Source organism: Geotrypetes seraphini, chromosome 1 (assembly GCF_902459505.1).
Source record: "Geotrypetes seraphini chromosome 1, aGeoSer1.1, whole genome shotgun sequence".
Taxonomy (NCBI): domain Eukaryota; kingdom Metazoa; phylum Chordata; class Amphibia; order Gymnophiona; family Dermophiidae; genus Geotrypetes; species Geotrypetes seraphini.
Genome location: NC_047084.1, coordinates 445,249,436 through 445,268,134, shown reverse-complemented (window position 1 = coordinate 445,268,134; position 18,699 = coordinate 445,249,436). Strand labels below are relative to the sequence as shown.

General features: G+C 43.3%; 1 protein-coding gene across 1 annotated transcript in view; it reads left to right on the top strand.

Annotated features, from left to right (window-relative positions):
• The window catches only part of BNC2 (basonuclin 2), a 1,455,515-nt gene that overhangs the window by 191,071 nt on the left and 1,245,745 nt on the right, over window positions 1-18,699 (top strand). The gene's annotated exons all lie outside the window — the stretch shown is intronic.

Sequence of the window (18,699 nt, the reverse complement as noted above, 5' to 3'; positions counted from 1 at the left end):
AAAAATCTATGCTGGGCCCAGAGGTCCAGCGCATGGTCTGCAAATGCGCTGGGATCGCTATCGAGCGATCCGGGCAGGCAGATGGGGGCGTTCCTCCGATCGCCCCCATCTGCATATTGGGGTTTCGAGAATTCATCGGACCTGCCCAGATCGAGCCTGATCGGGCAGGTTCATGAATCTAGCCCTTTCTGCCTAACTTTAGCTGTCTTTGATAGAATTAGGGCCTCTGCCCTAATTGTACAACACACAAATGAATTAACTGTACACTGACGATTGTACAAGATCTTTGCAGCACTAACCGATGAACTGTAATCACTTACCCCCCACATTCTACCAATAATTGGACGCTGACCCAAGATGTAGAACAAATCAAATTGGCTAAGGAGCCATTAGTGCCATGGGTGCTCACTGGCACTAATTGGCATCGATTTAGAATTGGGTGCACATTTTCTTATGTTTTTTAGCCCATTACATTAACGGGTGCTAGCAGCCCTTTTCCCTTACTTTTACCTCCTCCCTGTCCAGCAGCACTCCCCCCCCCATTCCCTGCTTCCCCTATCTAGCAGTAGCCCTTCTCCTTTACTTTTATCTCCCCCTGTCCAGCAGCACCCCCCCCCCCCATTCCCTGCTCCCCCTGTCCAGCAGTAGCCTTTCTCCCTTACTTGTACCTTCCCCACTGTCCATTAGGAACCCTTCTCCCTTACCTGCAAACCATGCAACCTTGGGGCTTTTGGTAGGCAGGGCCACCTTACATTTTAGAAGTCCCCTACCCTATTCCCTGTGCATCAGGGCAGCAGCATAAATTTTCTTTTCTGGCCGGCTCCCTTGCCAAATTTCAAAGCCGCCGCGGCAGCTTCTCTCAAGAGGCGCACCAGCGTCGGAAGCCTTATCTCTGATGTTGTGACGTCAGAGAGGTTTCTGACGCTGGTGCGGCTCTTGAGAGAAGCTGCTGCTGCAGCTTTAAACAGAAAAATAACATTTTCATGGGAGCCAGCCTTTGGAGAAGCTTTGGACACAGGGCCGGATTCAAGAGGAGCCACCACCACGAAAAACTTTAGTAAGGGAGCCAGCCAGACCGTGAGTGCGGGGCCATTGTAAGCTTGCATGCGCACTCTTGCCAGCCACGGACATACGGATCAGGAAACACGCCGGTAAGAGTGCGCATGCGCGCTTAGGGTTTTATTATATATGATGATTCTATAACAATGTGTGCCCAAATTGTATAATATCCAACCCAAAAAGGTGTGTGTCCATGAGAGATACATAAGCAGGTCAGGGGCGTTCCTAAAATTTGTTCATAGTGTTCTACAATACCGGGGAGGGGCGCCCAAATTCAGTGGCATAGCGAGGGTGAGAGGCACCCCACCCCTCCCTCTTATCCGCCCACCCCCACCCCTTCCCCACCTCCCCTGCTGCATGCGCATGCACCCCTTCCCTTCCCCGGCACGAGCAGCATCCACAACTTGCTGTCGGCGTCGGCTCTCGCTCTGCCGTCACTTCCTAGGCGTGGGGCCCGGAAGTGACATCAGAGGGAGAGCTGATGCTGGTGTGAGCAGCAAATTGGAGTTGCTGCTCATGTCAGTGAAGAGACAGAGTTACTTGAGTAATTGCTAGAGACTTCCCTGTATTTTTGAGGAACAGGCAAGGGACAAGTAAAGTGTGCTGCTGTACTGAAAGGCAGTAAGATACACAGTGGTCCTGCAGAAACAGGCCACATGAGGACATTGTTACATTTACAGACTAGTTTTATGTTGTCTTTTTCCTCCTACCTGTGAATGGAACATGATCCCAGACCCAGCAGTTTTAATAAATGTTCTTTTCCTTTACTTACAATTGCTGTGTGGCTCTGTCTTACCTGGGCGCTGGGCTCATCCATGCTCATGTTACTACAAGCCCTTGTATGTTAGGTTTATTACTCCTTCAGTTGATCCTGAAGCTGAAAGAAGAAAGCAAGAAGATGGGACTTTACATGAACATCAGGAGGACCAAAATCATGACTACCGCCAACAAGAAAGTCCACATAAAGATCAACAATGAAGAAATAGAAGTGTTTGACAGCTTTTTTCCCCCTGGATCCCTCATTGATTACAGTAGTGGTTTGACAGCAGAGATCAAGCATCGATTAGTACTGGGGTGTACAGCCATGGTGAGACTGGATCAAATATGGAAGTGCAAGGATGTCTCAAGTCACCATCAAACAAAGCCTGATCACTGCCATTGTGATCCCAATTGCGACATACAGCTGCAAAACATGGACACTCATGAAAGCAGATAGAAGAAAAATCAACGCCTTTGAGCTGTGGTACTGGAGAACACTTCTACGAATCCCATGCACAGCTAAAATCACCAACAAAAATGTTCTTGATCATATAAACCCAGAGTTTCCCTGGAAGACATGATTACCAGACAGAAACTGACCTATTTTGGAGATGCGATTAGGTCAAATTCACTAGAAAAGAGGTGCTACTCGGAATGGTCAGTGGTAAAAAGAAGCAGCGGAGATCAAAGGCCCATTGGCTGGATACCATCAAGAATGACATAGGATTGAACACCAAGCAATTGAAAAAAGCTGTGGAAAACAGGGAAGCATGATATGTACTGGCCTACAGAGAATCCAAGGGTCAGACACGACTGAATGGATAGTATTAGTAGTTTCATTCTCTCAGTGATAGCACTTTTCTCTTTCCTCTGAGTATATTCACCTTCAATATATTTCTTGCTGCAACTAGGGCTATTGGATCTCTATTCTCTTGACTATCTCACTGAGGCTGGACAATCATTTCTGAAGTAGGATCAAAATCTACCAAGGCCAAAGTTTTCACACTCTGTTTGTAGTCATAGTACAGATTTTCTTCTTCCTCGCACCATTCTATGGTGGCCATAGCCTGGGCAGTAAAAGATAAGCTTTGATGCTCATGGAGAATGATTTTGTAGCAATGTGTCTTGGATAACAATATACATAGGCCCTTATGGCATGCCTATTTTATAAAGGCAAATCACATTAACTCACTGATCAAATAATAATTTCACATATATAACATCTCTTCTCCTATAATTACAGAAGAATTATACTGGACCATCAAACTTGGGAGATCATCAAATATATAGACAACTCATGGGTTTATCTTCTAGTAGCACAATATCATCAGAAGTCCATTTGTTGATGGAACATGATAAATCACTAGCACTCCCTTGTGATCTTCTCTAATTGCACTTACCATCTGGCCTGTTTTGACAGTTCTTTGGATAGTTTGTGTGCACTTTAAATTCTATTTCTGGAGAATATTTTTCCAGTGTAATAAAATTCCTTGGAAGCACTCTAGAACAACTCCTCAGCATGATCTGCTTATATCTGCAATGCAAATGTGGCCAGTGACTCAGGAGTAATTATGGTCTCTTGGATTCTTTAGGCTTCCCCTTGTGAATGACCCTTCAGAACACCCCAGTAATGTGATCAGTCTTGGCAGCACAGGACTTTTTAACAGCTGTGGACATCCACAGAGGACGAGGCCAAGCACAGGAGACTAGCCAAAGAACAGCAGTGCAGCTATAAAGGACTCAGCAAGGAAAGGAGTCTGCAGCAGGGCATAAGAAATAGCAGTGTCTAGTTCACCCTGCTGGTGAAAGGTTCATCAACTGGTCTGCCAGAGGTGCCAGACTTTTTAGCATGCTCCCAGGACAATTGGTAGGTCTTTACTCCTTTCCCTAGCAAATATGATTACTGAACAGAGTCTACTGCAGATTAAGGATTTTGCTGAGTTTTATCCAACAGCATGATCAAAGGAGTGGCATAATGGTTAGAGTAGCAGGCTCGGAACTGGAGACATCAGGGATATAATCCTACTATGACTCCTGCTCTTGAGCAACTCACTTGGGTACATGACATTTGGGCGCCTAACTTCTGACTGAAAATATGCAGTGCTATTTAATTGGCCAGAAATTGCTCCTAGTCAGTTAAAAAGCACTTAGCCAGCTAAGCGCCAAGACTCAGCACGAGATGGACGCTGAATATTAGTGCTTAGCGGATAGCTCAGTCACCAGCTATTAGAAGCAATATTCACTAGCTGAACAGCTAATTTTAGTGTCCAGATAGACCCGCATAAATAACAGATCTTTCTTTGGCCGCTATAACTTAGCTGGTTAGCTGATGAATATTGGCCTAACTGGTTACATCAACAACAGCTAAAAAAAACACCCTGGAAAATTAAGACCGGTTGCTGGATATGGCCCGGCATTACATTTCTGGGTTTATCATCAACCACAGAAGATAGCTGGGTTGCCTCCTGTGGTCTGAATATTGTGTCTGAGTGTCCAAATGGTAAGGTGCCTATACATTTGGGTGATCTCAAATGATGATTATGTAGGGTCAAATTCAATAAAGGGCCCTGAAGCTTAGGCAACATAAGTAAGGAAGCTCAGCTGATATTCAAAATGGGCACCTTAGTGTACCTAAACTGTTATTGAAGAGTGGTGTGTCAACATGTATTGCCAAACTTTAGACAAGACCATTTATGTCATGTCTATGGCTGGTAGAAATGGGCAAGTCTAAATGCTACAATTGATGCACACATGGAAGTACACTTCTCCCTTCATGTACGCTGGGAATATGTTCAAAGATGGCCCATGAATACCCAAAAACCATGAATAACTTTTTCCTATCATATTTGCGGGTTTTTTGGTATAGTCCCCCACAAATACTGTGAAATTGCGAATAAAACTTATCATTGTTATTTGCGATTGCTTTTAAAAAAAAGCTGGGTATTGAAATTATTATTATTATTATTTTTTTAATTATTTATTATCTTTTGTTTACATCAAAGCAAGAACTTTGAAAAAGAAATTGAAATAAAAATCCTCAAAGAAAAATATTTTCATATCTTACAATATTACAGCCCACAAGAGGGAAAAGAGAGAGAAAAAAACCTATCACAACCAAGGGAAGTTGGAGTTAAGGAAAAGACAAAAGAAACCCAGATAGTGAAGCCAATGTCTAGGAAGCTGGCCGAATATAAATTTGATTAACAGTCAACGTATTTCCTTTTGTCTTTTCCTTAACTGAAATTCTTAGCAATACAATTCATGTACTGTTTAGTAAAAAGGGGGGTGGGGGGTGGTAAGAGAATTATCCTTCCCAAAAGCTAACTAAAAAAAATATGAGTTTTTAAAAGAGTTTTAATGCTTTAAAATTTGATTCCAATCATATATAATTAGGAAGTTGGTTCCATAGTAAGGGTGATCAAAAAAAGAAAAATCTTAGGAGGCAAAACGATATATAAATTGAGTCATTAATTGACACTACTGCTGTGTTTAGATGGTGTTTTAAATTGAGCACTCATAATATTCAATATTTAATATTTAATTCACAAGATTTTATTTATTTATATACATAGATATACAACACAGTTTTTAAAAAATAAATAATTTGTGTTTTCCATTGAATTCTTTTATATCTCCACAGTAAGGGTGCCAAATAAAAGAAGGCCTTTGATCAAATCGACTTCCATCTAGTCCTCCTGAGGGAATTACTAATCTATTGCCTTGAAGTGATCCAGCCCAACCCGGCCCATGTGCCTAAGGCCCCGCCCATAAGAGGGGCCTAAGGCTCCCGGGCCTATTCTGATTGGCCCAGGCACCTCAGGCCCCACCTGTGGGCGGGGTTTCTTCCACCTGGGCCAATCCGGCCCCATTCAGGACCCGGCTGGCCTGCCAGATGGGTGGGCTTGGCACCCGTCCGTCTGGCCAACATTCAGGTACGGGGAAGGGGTGGGGGTGGAGGGGTCGTGGAGTCGGCCGGGGGGGTTGCGGGTCGGCGGAGGGGGTCCGATTGGGGGTTCTGGGGGGGCAGTCATTGGGGGGAGGGGGGTTGTGTCGAGAGCAGGAGGGCCAGCGGCCATCGGCTCAGTGGCCCTTTTTTCGGCACTTAGACCTGGTTTGACTTCGTTTAAGTCAAAAAGGTCTAAGTGCCGTCAGCCACTTTTAAGGCGGCTACTGACTTGGGCACCAGTTACAGAATCCGGGTGTTTATGCCTGTAACCTCTGGTGTATTTTTGTATGCACGCAAAAGGGATTTTATAGGAAATGCTGGGTATGAGTGAGTATGGCATGAAGGTATTCTATTATTGAGATGCTTGGAGAAATCCGGTACTTATTCCTAGCATAAGCAGCATAAAAATCTGTTTTACTACTTGGGATCTAGCTAGGTACTTAGGACCTGGATTGGCCACTGTTGGTAAAGGGATACTGAGCTTGTTGGAACTTTGGACTTTCTCAGTATGGCAATTCCTATGTTCTAATGTTGAACTGTACAGGTAGTGATGATATTCAGCTATTATCCAAATAACTAAGCTGTTAAAGCTTGAACAGCAAACAAGTTGCCATCTAGCTTGGCATTAAACATATTTCAGACCTTTGCTGCTACAGACAGAGCCACTAGATATACATAAGGTATTTCAAATGACAGCTGGCTGCAGAGTTTAAATATTGACCCATATGTATTTATAATACTAATAGTATTAACGCTGTAAATGTATAAATGTATTCTGTGTATTCTCCTTCTGCTGATTCTTGCCTGCAGAGATGCTATTGCTCAATATGAAAGGCCTACACCCAGTTCTGTCATTTTAGTTAAAGATCAGATCAGAACAGTTGTTTGTCAGGCTGGAGGTCCCTTATTCTGGTCTCTTAGGGAGAAACACTACACAAATCCAGTCGTTTTTCTGTGACTTCTAGCAACTCACTTAACTTTCCTGTGCATGCTTCAGGCAAAATGTACTACAAAGTTTTCTCATAGGAATGAACTAGATGAAACCTTCTGTCACGTCCAGTTCTTTAACTGTACTCTGCTGGCTGCACTGATCTTGTAACCACTTGCAATTGTCTATTGCTTCTTTGACCTGTCAGTTTCCTCCTCTCTCTTTGGCCTTCTGGTTCAATTCAAAGCAAGGCTGGGATTTGGCATCATGTACCTTTACTTGCAAGTACACAGGAATTTTTTCCCCTGTTAAATCCTCTTCTTAACATTTAGTACAGCCATTGTAACAGAAGCTGAAGGTTATGCACCAGGGCTCCTTCTAGAACCCTGTAATCAAGGGCCTTAACTTCACCACTAGGTGTCACCATTACATGATAACTATAACTCATTTCATAGCATCCAGTGACCTTAGCCAAACCAGAAATTAAACGTGGCCCCTCTAAATAGCAGGGCACAATGTTGCCAACAGGCTATCAAGCAAGCCCCCCCAAAAAAAAATTGTTTTAAACTAATCTAAACCCTTTTGAACCAAGGGAGTTTCAATTAAACCAGAAGTAAATGATATGGAAAGGACACCACCAAAATTACAAACCTCAAGTCATAAGTGTGTCTCTGGACTACTGATAAAATAATTGAAATAAAAATATCTTTGAAGGTCTATCACACTTCTGACCTTCTCTCTGGCCCTGACAGTAGAAATCTTCCAGATAATCCAGGGCCACCTCCATTTTGGCTAGGCTCTGGCTTTGAGATTCTGGTTCACTCAGCATCATTAAGGCCTTTAGATGAATCCCATGTTCCCAGTCGATCCTTGTATTCTTCTTGGATCTACCAACTCAGGCATATATATTTCTTTATTCTTGTTTCCTTGGATACAAACCTCAGTTACTCTCCAGCTTTCCAAACATCAATTATATTGAGCCGTACATTCAAAGGAATTATGCTCCCAACTTTGAACATTATGCTCCTAATTTGGCCTCTATGAAAATTTACTAGGGATGACTAAGGTGACCATACGTCCTGTTTTGAATGGGACCTTTCTGTTTTTAGATCCCCTGTCCCGTTGTCCACACATACAGCTTCTGGATGCCAAAATGTCCCGTTTTCAGGGACAGCGTCCTGAAGCTGTGCATGGGGACAATGGGACAGGCAATCACTTCCTGTCCCTCCCTGCCGCGCCAAAAAAAAAAGCCTCTCTCAGAAGCATCCCTGGGAAATGGTCAGGGGGGTCTGCCGGTGTGGTGCTATAGGGCCATTTGAGTCCTCGCATTCCTCCCCACCCTTGTTGGATTTGCTGATATCAGTGTCGGGTTCATCACCCCCCCCCATTGACCCTCCCATCTCTCCTTCCCATCCGACCCTCCCACCGCAAGACGACCACAAACCTTCCGGCTCCAACAGCGTCAGCAGCTGCGGCACTCTAAATACGTTGCTTCGCGGCCTTCTACCACCCTGATTTCCTCTGCTGTGTCACTGATGACATCATCAGTGATGTGGCAGAGGGAATCACAGGCAGTAGAAGGCCGTGAAGCAGCGTGTTTAGAGTGCTGCGGCTGCCAAAACTGCTGGAGCCGGGAGGTTTTTGGTCATCTCGCGGTGGGAGGGTTGGATGTGAGGGTCAGTGGGGTTCGCCTGCATGGCGGCGGTAGTGGCGGCGGCAGGGTGGGGGGAAGGAAAGATGCTGCTCAAGGGTTCTACTGCACAGGGGGATGGGAGGGAGGGAGGGATAGAGAAATGCCAGGTTCTACTGTACAGGGGGGATGGGGGGTGGAAATGGAAAGATGCTGCTCAAGGGTTCTACTGCATGGGGGATGGGAGGGAGAAAAGGTTAGAAAAATGTCAGGTTCTACTGCACGGGGGGATGGGAGGGATAGAAAAATGCCGTGTAAAATATGGGGGGGGGGGGATGAAATATGCTGCTTGAGTTATGCTTCAGGGGGCCATGGGAGTGATAGACAGATACTGTTCAAGAGTTCTGCTTTAGGGGGAGACAAAGTCTGGAAGGCAGTGAGGGGGACATAGGAAGGAGGCACTGAGGGCATTAAGGACATAGGAAGGAGGCACTGAGGGCACTAAGGACATAGGAAGGAGGTACTGGGGGCGTTAAGGACATAGGAAGTAGGCACTGAGGGCACTAAGGACATAGGAAGGGGCACTAAGGACATAGGAAGGAGGCACTGAAGGCACTAAGGACACAGGATGGGACACTAAGGACATAGGAAAGAGGCACTGGGGGCACTAAAGACATAGGAAGGAGGCACTGGGGGCACTAAGGACATAGGAAGGAAGAAGGGAGGGAATAGAAAGGGACAATTGTTGGGCCTGAGTGCAGAAAGAAAGAAATGAAAGAAAGCATACGCAATCAGAAGGAAACGCAACCAGAGACTCATGAAATCATCACACAGTAAAGGTAGGAGAAATGATTTTATTTTCAGTTTAGTGATCAAAATGTGTCAGTTTTGAGAATGTATATCTGCTCTCTATATTTTGCACTATATTTGTCTATTTTTCTATAGTTACTAAGGTTTCATTGCATATTTTAAAGTCATCTGCCTTGACATCTTTGAAACCCCCCAATATAAATGATATTTAATATTTTCTCTGTATATAGTGTGCTTTGTAGTTTTAAAAAATTTTATGGTTACCATTATGAATTAATAAGATATTATGTGTACGTGAAAAATGAATGGAAGAAATTTGGGGCGGGATTGGGGGCGAGCCAGGGTAGGATTGGCCGTATTTGGGGTGGGGCTAGGGTGGGATTGGGGGAGGGACTGATAATTTATAGATGTCCCCTTTTGATGAAAAAAAAAAAAACGGTCATGTTAGGGATGACTCAAATTCAGCCCATGGCTGAGATTGGTTTACAAACTGCTTACCACCATGGGTTAGGGATACTAGATTTTCCCGAAGGAAATCTGGACCCATGGCTATGCCTCCAGGCCCCACCCAGTTCCGTCCGTGTCACACCCCATGTCATTAAACTCCTAAATTTTGGAGCATTAAAAGTGGGTGGCATAAGAGGCAGATTTAGGGTGGGGTAAGAAATGAGGAGTATGGTACTGATTTTCAGCATTAGGAGCATAAATTAGGCTTCTAAATCACAGTAATTGAATGGGAGGCCTAAATTTATAAACTAAGCGCCTAAATTAAGATGAATTTTCAGCTGTAAATTAAGGATTCAAAGTTTGGCTGAAATAGGACACAAATTTAAGAGCCTAACTTACCTTTTACTAGCACTTCTTTTACTAAGCTGCGGTAGAGGTTGTTTCTACCATGGCCCAGAGCGCTAAATGCTCCTAAGCTCATTAGACAAGGTAGTTGGGTACGTCTACAAAACTTGCTTTTGTGTGTTTTTCATGTAGACGTTTTTATATGTGAAAATGGCCAAAAAAGATAGACGTCCTAAGGACCACAACTTATACCTAGGTCATTTTCAAAAATAAAAGATAGACATGTGTTGATTATCAAGTTATCTAGATATGTTAAGAACAATAGTATTTTTTCCTCATACTTTGAAAACTTTGAAATTTATTAATAAATTAACAGATATTCCAATAGAGAAATCTACTTATCAATCCCTATGGCTAAACTCCAAGATTCAAATAGGCGGGTCTGGGATCTTCTGGAAGCATTGGATGCAGGCAGGCGTTCGTACATTAGATGATGCTATATCTAATGGGAAACTGCTTGATTTTTCACGACTGCAACAATCATTCGGTATGTCAAAATCTCAAAATTATAGGTGGTTGCAGTTGAAGCAGGCCATTCAAAGTGGGTTCCCTGATTGGCAGAATCTCAAAAATTATTATAGCTTGCAGGTCCTATGCTTCCAGACAGATTTGCTGGGGCATCAGGCTACCCGGTGGTATAAATTAATTCCTGAATTCCTGAATAAGAAACCAAAAAGTGGTCTTAGAGACATTTGGAGCATTGAGATAAAGCAGTATATTTCTACATCTCGATGACCATGAATTTGGACTTGGAGGATGAAATGTACAGCGTCAGCATCTATGAGACAAACAGTTTTTTTCTGTTACATAGATCTTTTTGGACCCCTGTTAGGTTACACAAGTTAGATAGTTCTAAATCTAATAGATGCTGACACTGTCATTTAGACATTGGGACACTGGATCATCTGTTGTTCTATTGTCCTTTGATACTCAACTTCTAGAAGTCAATATGGGGACAGATTAACCTCATACTGGAGTCAACAATCCCTTTGACGTATGAGGCAGTTATATGTGGAACATTGCTGCATATTAAGCCTCCCAAGGATTGCTACAAATGCAGGCTTTTCCTAATTATGGCAGGGATAGTTATGCAAATGATAACCTGCAATTGGAAAAATTGCGACTCCCCTCAACTTTCCTTTATGGTAGGCCAGTTTATGTTACAAATATGAAAAGATGAATGTTGATATGTTGGGGCATAGCAATTTTTTCAATTTGGTTTGGGGCCCGTTGGCATCCTTTGTTACTTCAACATAGTTGTCTTTTATTTTATTTTTGTTTATTTTTATATATATCCAGGACATGGTGGGTGGGGGGAGATCTTTTTGGTTTATTTCTTGATTAAATTGTTGGATGAGAGGGGAGGGATATTTTTCTTCTGCATTGTTATTGATGGAATTTAAGTGCTTAAATTGATTATTAATGTCTGTATAATTCCTGGCACTTTGTATTAGTTTTGAAAATTAATAAAGATTAAAAATAAATAAATAAAAGATAAATAAATAAAAGATGTCTGTCAGCTTTGAAAATGGACATTTTTTCTGCTGGGTTTGTGGATGTCCTGCCCACAACATCCAACCTCAGACTTAGGGGGGTGGGTCAGTAGAGTGGGCAGACTTGATGGGCTATAGCCCTTTTCTGCTGTCATTTTTCTATGTTTCTATTGAAAATGCCCCTCAATGTGCACAGCGAGAAATGATTAGTAGTAGTAGCAGTAGTAGTGGGGTTAGGACAATATTTCCTTTTCCCTCCTCAAAGGACCCCTCAACTAAAAAAAAAAAAAAAAAAAGCATTAATTTTGTTAGCCACGAAAGCAACTGAGGTGGCAAATACTTTAACACCTCTGATGCAAATACATCTAAATAGCAATGTCTCTTAGCAAAGTTATGTGTCACTCCACCTATAGCTTCTTCATTAATTTGTGAAAATGAGAACCAACAGTGGGCATTCAGGATCCCTTTTGTTTCTTCCATGCTCTCTAGCCATGTCAACATTAGTGCAAGGACAGACTGCAAAACGTGGAGTGGGTATATGTTTTCTTTGCGAGTTCTCAAAAACTCATCCTTATTTATTTCTTAAATTATTTGTATTCTGCATATCCTACAATTCTATGTGGATTACAAATTATTCAGGTACTCAAAGCATTTTTCCCTTGTTGTCCCAGCGGGCTCACACTCTATCTAATGTACCTGGGGCACTGGGGGATTAGGTGACTTGCCCAGGGTCACAAAGAGCAGTGCGGGATTTGAACCCACAACCCCAGGGTGCTGGGGCTGTAGCTCTAACCCAGGGGTAGGGAACTCCGGTCCTCGTGAGCCGTATTCCAGTCGGGTTTTCAGGATTTCCCCAATGACTATGCATGAGATCTATTTGCATGCACTGCTTTCAATGCATAGTCATTGAGGAAATCCTGAAAACCTGACTGGAATACGGCTCTCGAGGACCGGAGTTCCCTACCCCTGCTCTAATCAATTCACCACACACTCCCCACAAACTTTCTTATTAAAAATGTACTGATTGAATGTGTCTCGCAAGTGTTTACATTACGTAGGAGGGTAGAAAGACTTCAGAGTCCTCTTGCCCCACTCACAATAGAGCAGCACAAGCTGGTCTACTCAATAGGTGTCTTATCAGTCATTGGTCTACCACCTCCTCCAACTATATCATAAATATACAATCAATCCAAATTACAAAACATTCAATAATAAACAGGAACTTAGCTTTAGTTAACGCTTCTTATCCAACTTCTTATCTTTGTTCTTTTTTCGTTGTCTAAACAACATTGCAAGGCCAATGATAGGAAAACCTGAAAATCGGCCCCCCCATATCAGTGCCAACTAGAATGGTGCTTAGCATAATTCTATAAAAGGTATGCACACCTTATAGAATCGTTCAAAGTTCCAGTGCATTGCATAACTTTTAGGCGCACCCATTTTGTCCAAGAAAAAAACAGACCTAAAAACCTGCACCTAACTTGAGGATGTATCAGGCATATTCTATAACAGTGCGCATAAATTTAGGAATGCACACGATCCGTCCATGCGCCACCCCTGGCTATACCCCCTGAGATTTGCACACTAGGACTGATGCAAAGAACTTTACGTGTCTACCAAGTTGTGCTCATAACTTCTAATTAGTGTCAATTATGAGGTGTTTATTGCCAGTTTAGGCTTAATAAACAATGAGGTTGTGCACACAAATCAGCTGTGTGTACTGATTTGCATGCGAAACTTAAGGCACCATATAGGAGAGATCTTCAAAAACTTTCCACACTTTTATTTTTTCAAACACTATTTATTAAATAAATCATAAGCAAATTACATCACTTTTCCCACATAATCACCCTGCTTTGCAGTACATTCTTCTTCACCCAGAGAGTGGTAGAAAACTGGAACGCTCTTCCAGAGTCTGTTATAGGGGAAAACACCCTCCAGGGTTCAAGACAAAGTTGGACAAGTTCATGGTAAACTGGTGAGACTGGACTCATTTGGAGCACTGGTCTTGACCTTGGGGCCGCCGCGTGAGCGGACTGCTGGGCAGGATGGACCATTGGTCTGACCCAGCAGCGGCAATTCTTATGTTCTTATTTTTTCCAGCATCCTACTAGCTTCTTAATGCCATCAGAAAAGAATGTTTTTGGTTGAGTGCGAAAATATGAAAGTGCAGAAACTTTTTGAAGAAGCCTTGTACAAAATTCGGGGTTAGTGTGAGAGAGAAACCTGCACAAGAGTGCACTAAGGCCACATTTCGCCACAGCTTAGTAAAAGGCCCCCATGTGATTAAATTCCCTTCCTATTGTTTTTTTCCATATATAGTTCCATATATGGTTCTCCTCTGTACTTTAAAAATACTGAATTGTAGCTCTGTTCCCTCTTACCTTTTGTATTAGTTGGTCTGTAAGTCTATTTGTCTAACCCATTATTTTAAATTGTATGTCTAAATATATGTTTATATTTTTATCGATTTTGAACCTCGCTTAGTAAAACTAAATAAGCGATTCATCAAACTCAAATAAAACTTGAAACTTTAAAACATGAATTTGAATGGTATTCAGTTTATACAGGTAGGATTCATGATACCCACTCCCCTTAGTGGAATGATTGTAAGAAATCTGTTCCTGCAAATTCCATGTCATTGCTGCAATCTGCTCCAAAATGAAGCAATGCAGCTCGCAGTTCTATACTCTCACCAATAAATATTCCCTCCTTATAAAATCTTGTACACAAAGTCCTTCTCCCAGGACACAATTTAAAACTTTCTATTAAACAGACCTCCCTGAAGGAGGCTTCAGCCTGCCAGAGTACAATAACCATTTAAGAACTATACCAGATTGGCATGGATTACATGAACATTAAGTTTTGCCACTTAATAGCATTTTGGTTCTGCATGTGATGCATGCCGACTTTTTCAGGACAAATGAAGCTACAGTGAAAAAGTAATCATCAACCCTGCTTTTTCCTGCATGTTTCTTATTAGAAAGGAATCGGTTTCCTCAGAACTGACGGCACAGAGTTTTGCTTCCAGTTTGGACAGGCATTCATTATTATCAAAACACCATTTCCACTGTGAGAGTACGTTTAGAAATCCTGGCCTTATAAAAATATGTCATCTTTATCGACAGCGCTTCTGCCCCTCATCATCTGATTTTAATGGAAGAACCATGCTTCTCTGTCTGGAAAGACACCATATGTCCCATGATGAAAAATAATACTCTCATCTGTTCAGCTCCCGAGTTCATATTGTGGTCATTTGATTTTTTTACCTTTCACTCAGCATACAGAATTGGAAGCACAAATTATTTAGATGACATCATCCCAAGCCCCAAAGAATTCTCTAAATCTGAAAACTTTATAGAAAGAGAAACAGTGCTGACAGTCTTAGAAAACCCTCTATAAGAGGGTTATGAAGGTTCTTCTATAACTGGTTGTCACCATTTAGGCACCACCCGCAGTGGCGTAGTGAGGGTGAGCGGTGCCCGGGGCGCTGGTGCCCATCTCCTGACCTCTTTCTCTGCACCCCGCTGCATGCGCATGCCCCTTCCCCATACCTTATTATCTTTGGCACCAGCAACCAAGAACTGCGTTGGCTTCGGCGCTCTCTCTGAGGTCACTTCCTAGGTGCGGGTCCCGGAAGTGACATCAGAGAAAAGCGCTGTGGCTGCTCACACCAAAGTTTAAAAAGTATGGGGGGAAGGGAAGGGGCGCGCACGGCAGAAGGAGGAGTGGGACAGGGGGGTGGGGGGGCGGAGGGCAGGAGGGGTGCCAGCATCCTGAGGAAGACCATGCCTGGGGTGTACTGCCCCCCCTCCCCTTACTACGCAACTGACCCCCCTCCCCCAGGCTGCACACTAGGACCCGATTATATGACAGAATCTGGATACCTATTATAGACACAAAACAAGGAGTGGAGAAATGCTATAGAGACTGGTGGAATCAATTTATTCTATAAAGTTTTTTTATTCATAAATTAAGTCCATCAGCAGTGGCGTACCTAGGGTATGTGACATACGGGGCCAATCATTTTTTGACACTCCCCCTCCCCCAGCCCATCATTTTTTTGGCACCCCCGCCCCGCCGTTGGTACGCCACTGCTACGGTTCTTCTCTTCAATATAAGCTTCTATAAAACACAGCGGAAAATCCGGTGCTAGAAAAAGGCTATGAAGTGGGTGGGAGCGGTGAAAGCCCCCTTTAAGGAACGTCCTCCCAATTTGGCTCTATCCTGCCCCCTTCGTGCCCACCGGACAGCGTTCTCAGCCATTGGTTGACCTTGCCTGGGCGCTGGGACCCCAGGAACCAGAATGCTGATCGCTTTTGCCTATGGGATCAGCGTTCTCGCTCCTGGGGTCGCAGCGCCCAGGCAAGGTCGACCAATGGCTGAGAACGCCGTCCGGTGGTGTCACAAAAGGGGCAGGATAGAGCCAGATCAGGAGGGCGTTCCTTATAGGACACTTTCACCGCTCCCGCTGGCTTCTTAGCCTTTTTCTTGGCCGCAGGGGTGGACCGGCATTCACGCTAAACTGCAGGTCTCAGGAGGTTTGTGCACCCCCCTAGGGTGTGCATCTGGGGCAGTCCACCCCCCTGCCCCGCCCTTGGTACGCAATTGTCCACCAGTCTCTATAGGACATCTCCACTCCTTGCTTTGTGTCTTCGATTTTGTGGAGTTGTTTCTCCTGTTTTGTACCTTACCTATTATAGACTATAGCAGTGGAGTAGTGGCCTAGTAGTTAGAGCTGCTACATAACATAGTAGTGACAGAGTGGCTTAGCGCTTAAAGCTGTTGCCTCAGCACCCTGAGGTTGTGAGTTCAGTCTCAAGCTGCTTCTTGGAACTCTGGGCAAGCTACTTAACCCCAGGCACCAAAGTTAAATTGCCAGTCTCCCAGGACAGATAGGGAAAATATTTAAGAGAATCTGATTACTATATTCAATGTATTGCAAACTGCTGTAGGTGAATCTCTTCCTGAAAAGGCAATAAATAAGGTAAAAGGTCTATTTCAGGTTAGCTTTGAGGTTTTGTACGAGGGTTTGTCAAAAAGTTTCCGCACTTTCATATTTTCGTGGGAAATGGTTGGGGGTGGGAGAAGTGGTAAGAGGGTGTGTCATAGAATGTCATGTGACAGGCAGGAATAACAGGGTGATTTTGTGGAAAAGTGATGTAATTTGCTTTTGAGATATTTAATAAATAGTATTTAAAAAAAATAAGAGTGCAGAAACTTTTTGAAGGTCCCTCGTAATGGTATAGGTCAAATTACATATAAGCAATGTACCTTTTGAGTATCTATCTTCTTCTAGATTTTCCTGCTTGGTTTCCCTTAGTTGTGGGCTGGAAGAATAGCAGGATTAATTTTTTTTCTTTTTTGGAATGAATCGATTGTATATTTTCTCCTAACTCCGCAATGCGAGTATGTGAAAAGGATGTTTGTTTGCTTTGTATGAAAAGCAAAAACCTCCCAGACCCCAAGAAGTAAAACCAGATAAGGGGGAGAGACAAGAGCAGGAATGGTCAAGCTACACAACACAATCTGCAAATAATTTTTATATATACACGGGAGAGCCCTCAGTCACACAGCCACCCACTGGAAACTCCCAGCGGTACAGGCTGTCACTTGGCTTACACCCAGAAGAGTGTTAACTGTGAAACATCCCCGGGCTCTACTCTGTGTTTTTTAGTGATAAAGTGCACCCAACAGTGCTAAGTGTGAAAAAAGATATAAATAAATAAAAAAAACACACTCTACCATTCACTGCAATTGTCTCTACCCCTTATCCAGGGGACCAATCGTCCATATCCAGCAAAGCAAAAAGTGCCAACAGGAAGTACTTAGCTTCTCCGTGGAAACAAACAGCCAGCAGATGTCTTAATTCGTCCGACGGGACTCCGTTTCGGGGGTGCACACCCCCTTCCTCAGGAACAGCTGGACTGCGCTGTGACCCTCCAAATCATCCGGCACAGCTTAGATTGACAAAGCGGGAAATGGTAACATGCGTTACCTTTAAGATGGGTTATTGTATCACAAGTTGGGCTATTTTAGGACAGGGCCCCATTATATGCAATGAGACCCTACTGCTAAAATTGGGGTAAAACTAGCTCGTCTTAGTAGTAGCCAGCATTGATAACTTCCCCCATTAGGCCCCCACAGTCATAGGCAATGGAATGCTCTTTTGTTTTGGGAGGACCCAGAAACTCCTTCCTAGCCAGCAGAATCCTGTGGCACAGCCTCTCACCAGCTTCTGACTCCCCCACCCACCTCCTCCCGGCGCTGTACTTTTAAATCTTTGGGCAGCTGTTGCACAGTGTCAGTGAGCAGCAGCTGCCCAAAGAGGAAGTAGAATGAAGGGTTCTGGGGCAGGCCTGCTCATTAATGCTGCCCGAAGATTTAAAAGTATAGTACCAGGAGAGGGGTCAGTAGACGGGAACTGACCGCCATTCCAATGCCTAAGCCCACAGTTACAGTAACCATGTTGCTGGCATAAGTGAAGGTGCCTAAACATAGCAGGGATGGAAGTTTTGTGTAAGTTACCTGCATACATGGGAGTCTCACTTATGCAGTCTTCATCCCTGTGAACAGCCCCTTGAAAATTCCTGCTACGTAAGCAGTGGTATTTGCAGGATAGTGCCTAGGATTGAATTCTATATATGGGTCCAAAAAAAATTGGTGCCAAAAAAAACCCCAAACCCGTGTGGAGAGCTATTCTATAAATAGTGCTTAGAGTTAGGTGTGGTTTATAGAAAAGCCCGGGAATCGAGCCTAATTATCTTGTGGACTTGCTCACATTTGCCAACATTAAACATTCTAGATGCTCAAATGTACTATAATTTTCCATCTGTCAAAGGGTGTAAATTTAAAAGATGTCATCAACGTCTCCTGTCTTATCAAGCAGCATCTTGGGACAAGGATTTAAATCTTTTAATTGCGACTTCCAGGACCTATCAACTATTTAGGAGACATCTGAAAACATATCTATTCATTAGATATGTGGAGGGGCATAATCGAAAGGAACGTATAAGTCCGTTTTCGTCTAAATCGCAAGTCGTCCAAAGTAAAAAAGAACTTAGGCCACATTTTCGAAAAATATGTCCAAATGTTTTTTCGTTTCGAAAATCGTCGAAGTATACGTCCTGCCGATCTGATCATCCAAGTCGCTAAATTGTCCATCTTTATACCACATTTTCGTCCAAGTCAAAACCGCCTAGAACAAGCCCTGTTGGACATG